This window comes from Marmota flaviventris, unplaced genomic scaffold (assembly GCF_047511675.1).
Source record: "Marmota flaviventris isolate mMarFla1 unplaced genomic scaffold, mMarFla1.hap1 Scaffold_48, whole genome shotgun sequence".
NCBI classification, from domain to species: Eukaryota; Metazoa; Chordata; class Mammalia; order Rodentia; family Sciuridae; genus Marmota; species Marmota flaviventris.
The window spans coordinates 1,695,121-1,699,570 of record NW_027288296.1 but is presented as its reverse complement, the minus strand read 5'-3'; the positions used below and the strand labels follow the sequence as shown (position 1 = coordinate 1,699,570).

The 4,450-nt window shown below is 38.2% G+C and overlaps 1 pseudogene; it reads left to right on the top strand.

The window, feature by feature from the left end:
• Positions 1–1,304: 1,304 nt before the first annotated feature.
• On the top strand, positions 1,305–4,143 carry LOC139704232 (serine/threonine-protein kinase PLK4-like; annotated as a pseudogene).
• The last annotated feature ends 307 nt before the right edge of the window (positions 4,144–4,450 follow it).

Genomic DNA, 4,450 nt, shown 5'->3' with positions numbered 1-4,450 from the left:
TTAATTATGATTTCTTTGTATTCTATCCTAAATATGATTTTAATATTGTCAATTTTCCTTATGTGTCTCAACAAATCATTTTTTCCTCCACTAAAATCATTAGTATTCATTCAACGAATTCTTTTTTGTTATTTAAAAAAAATTATATTTTCCATAATGTCTAGAGGCAGGACTGAGATATTTGGCTTTCATAATTGTGCTAATATTCACACCAAATTTATAAGGTAGTGGGAGAATATTTTCACAATTAAAGGCATATATGTCTATAAATATTTTTCTATAGTTCAATACAGTTTACTAAGAGAGTCAACAATATTTTAATGAAGAAAAAATAAATCACTGTCTATAAGAAGACTGCTGTTTTTCATACAACCTCTGCACATCATGAGATTGAAACCTGGCATCCAGCCTATAGTGAATAAATTAACTAATTATCTGTCACTAATTAACTCATTCTAAAACTTATTAGCTCATGTTTGGGATGGTCGTCAATTTAGGCTCAGTTCACCTGGAATCTTTGCTGCATATGATTAGCTGATGGTTGGTAAATACAATGAACTTTAGAGTATAATCTGGCTGCCAATAAAACACCCTGATGTTTTTTCCCCAAATAACTCATGATTAAAAAAGTATTGTGTGCTTGTTTTCATGGAGGTACCAGTGTTCTGAAAGCAAAAACGAAAACATTCAAATGTTTCTTGACCAGATACCTGACTAATACTCTTTCATAGCAAACAGCATTACATAATTCATAAGAATGAACAACTGGATAGTGGCTTTGCAGGTTTTTTAGGAAGGCAGGTGAGTGCCCAATGCCTGGGATCCATGTGACTTACCTGGAAACCTGACAAGCACCAAGTTGATCTTTCTTTGTGCAAGGCTGCCAATCATGAGGCCACTGCAGATATTTGTGACCAGTCAACTACTGAGCCGAGTGCCCAGCTGGGTTTGACATATTTCTGAGCTGACTCAAATCTTCTGAAATGATTCCTGTTTTCTGCCTCCAGCCAGAAAGTCATCTCAAAATATTGATTAATTTCAGAAGGAGGAAAATAAGGTTCTACCACCAGTCTCGCTTGAACAGCCACCAGCAGGAGTATTTCAAAATGGGAGTGCAGAGGCACCGCCCAAGCCTCGGATGGTGTCGAGGAATTCCTTCGGTGGCTTTAGCGTCATCGCCCGGAGTGGCGGCCTAGAAGGTAGAGCCTGATGGGCACCACGACCGGCTGGCTGCCTGGAGCTCCACCTCGAAGGGACTGTGAAAAGGGACCTGACCCCGGGAGCGCCGGCCCTGGCCTGAGAATATGGCGACTTGCATCGGCGAGAAGATCGAGGATTTTAAAGTCGGAAATCTGCTCGGTAAGGGATCATTTGCTGGTGTCTACAGAGCTGAGTCCATTCACACTGGTTTGGAAGTTGCAATCAAAATGATAGATAAAAAAGCCATGTACAAAGCTGGGATGGTACAGCGAGTCCAAAATGAGGTGAAAATACATTGTCAATTGAAACATCCCTCTATCTTGGAGCTATATAACTATTTTGAAGATAACAATTATGTGTACCTGGTATTAGAAATGTGTCATAATGGTGAAATGAACAGATACCTAAAGAATAGAATGAAACCTTTCTCAGAAAATGAAGCTCGACACTTCATGCACCAGATCATCACAGGAATGTTGTATCTTCATTCTCATGGCATGTTACACCGGGACCTCACACTTTCTAACCTCTTACTTACTCGTAATATGAATATCAAGATTGCCGATTTTGGGCTGGCAACTCAATTGACAATGCCACATGAAAAGCACTATACATTATGTGGAACTCCTAATTACATTTCACCAGAAATTGCAACTCGAAGTGCCCATGGACTTGAATCTGATGTTTGGTCCTTGGGCTGCATGTTTTATACATTACTAATTGGGAGACCACCTTTTGACACTGACACAGTCAAGAACACATTAAATAAAGTTGTATTGGCAGATTATGAAATGCCAACGTTTTTGTCAAGAGAGGCCAAGGATCTTATTCACCAGCTACTTCGTAGAAATCCAGCAGATCGTTTAAGTCTGTCTTCAATATTGGACCATCCTTTTATGTCCTGAAATTCTTCAACAAAAAGTAAAGATTTAGGAACTGTAGAAGACTCAATTGATAGTGGACATGCCACAATTTCTACTGCAGTTACGGCTTCTTCCAGTACCAGTGTAAGTGGTAGTTTACTTGACAGAAGATGACTCTTGATTGGCCAGCCACTTCCAAATAAAATGACTGTATTTCCAAAGCATAAAAATTCAAGTGACTTTTCTTCAGGAGATGGAAGCAGTTTTTGTACTCAGTGGGGAAATCAAGCACATGAAACCAGTAACAGTGGAAGAGGAAGAGTAATTCAAGATGCAGAAGAAAGGCCTCATTCTTGATACCTCCGTAGAGCCCATTCCTCTGATAGATCTGGCACTTCTAATAGTCAATCTCGAGCAAAAACATATACAATGGAACGATGTCACTCAGCAGAAACACTTTCAAAGTCCAAAAGATCAGGAATAGAAGAAAATGAAGACCGATATCCACCCACAAATAGCAATGTCAATATTTTTCATTTCTTTAAAGAAAAGACATCTCGTAGTTCTGGATCTTTTGAAAGACCTGATAACAACCAAGCACTTTCAAATCATCTTTGTCCAGGAAAAAGTCCTTTTCCATTTTCAGACCAGACACCTCAAACTGAAATTGTACAACAGTGGTTTGGAAATCTGCAAATGAATGATCCTCTTTCAGAACAAATCAAGACTAGGGGTATGGAGTCAACAGTGGGATATCAGAAACACACATTGCGAAGCATTACGTCTCCTTTGATTGCTCACAGGTTAAAACCAATCAGACAGAAAACTAAAAAGGCTGTGGTGAGCATACTTGATTCAGAGGAGGTGTGTGTGGAGCTTCTAAAGGAATATGCATCTCAAGAATATGTGAAAGAAGTACTTCAAATATCTAGTGATGGGAATATGATCACTATATATTATCCAAATGATGGAAGAGGCTTTCCTCTTGCTGATAAACTGCCCTTACCTACTGATACCATCAGTAGGTACAACTTTGACAATTTACCAGAAAAATACTGGCGAAAATATCAATATGCTTCCAGATTTGTACAGCTTGTAAGATCTAAATCTCCCCAAATCACTTATTTTACAAGATACGCTAAATGTATTTTGATGGAGAATTCTCCTGATGCTGATTTTGAGGTTTGGTTTTATGATGGAGCAAAAATACACAAAACAGAAGATTTAATTCAAGTAATTGAAAAGACTGGGAAATCTTACACTTTAAAGGATGAAAATCAAATTCATAACTTAAAAGAGGAAATAAAAATATACATGGACCATGCTAATGAGGCTCATCGTATTTGTTTAGCACTGGAATCTGTAATTTCAGGAGAGTAAAAGAAGAGTGGGAGTGCTCCCTTTTTCCCAATAATTGTGGGAAGAAAACCTGGTAATACTAGTTCACCTAAGGCCCTGTCAACACCTCCTTGTGTGGATCCAAACTACGCAATAAGAGATGCACCATCTTTGGGTAGATTGATCATGAATAGTGCTACTACTCCAACCCAGGCACCCATACTTAATCCTTCTATAGTTACAGCTGAAGACTTGGCCATACCACTACAGCTTCAGGAACAAACGTCTCTTCGAATAATCTAAAAGATTGTCTTCCTACATCAGCACAACTTTTGAAGTCTGTTTTTGTGAAAAATGTTGGTTGGGCTACACAGTTAACTAGTGAAGCTGTGTGGGTTCAGTTTAATGATGGGTCCCAGCTGGTTGTCCAGGCAGGAGTATCTTCTATCAGTTACACATCACCAAATGGTCAAACAACTAGAAACAGGGTCTCACTGAGTTGCTTAGGCCCTTGCTAAGTTGCTGAGGCTGGCTTTGAACTCATGATCCTCCTGCCTTATCCTCTCCAGTCACTGGGATTACAGGCCTGTGCCACCATGTCTGGCTAATTATCCTATTTTAAGAAGAAAAAAAATGGGTATGGAGACAATGAAAAATTACCGGAATACATCAAACAGAAATTACAGTGTCTTTCTTCCATCCTGTTGATGTTTTCTAATGCAACTCCTGGTTTTCATTGATTGAAAAGATACCTAAATTTAATAAATAACTTTTTGGTTGGCTTTCAAGTAAAGTGACTTTTTATTTAATATAACTTCTTCAGAAAGCCTATTAAAGAGAATTTTAATCTGTACAGAAAAGGATGTGTACTAAGAGAAAACTGAATGAAATTTGAGTCGACAAATAATTGGTCGCAGAGTACAATAGGATGCCTAACTTTGCTCTGAAAACATACCCTCAAGCTTACTGAGTATATTTGTATTGAATGTTTTTTTAAAAGCAAAAATATAAATGGTGTGTGGTGTATTTATGCTTTTATTGTTTCTCTA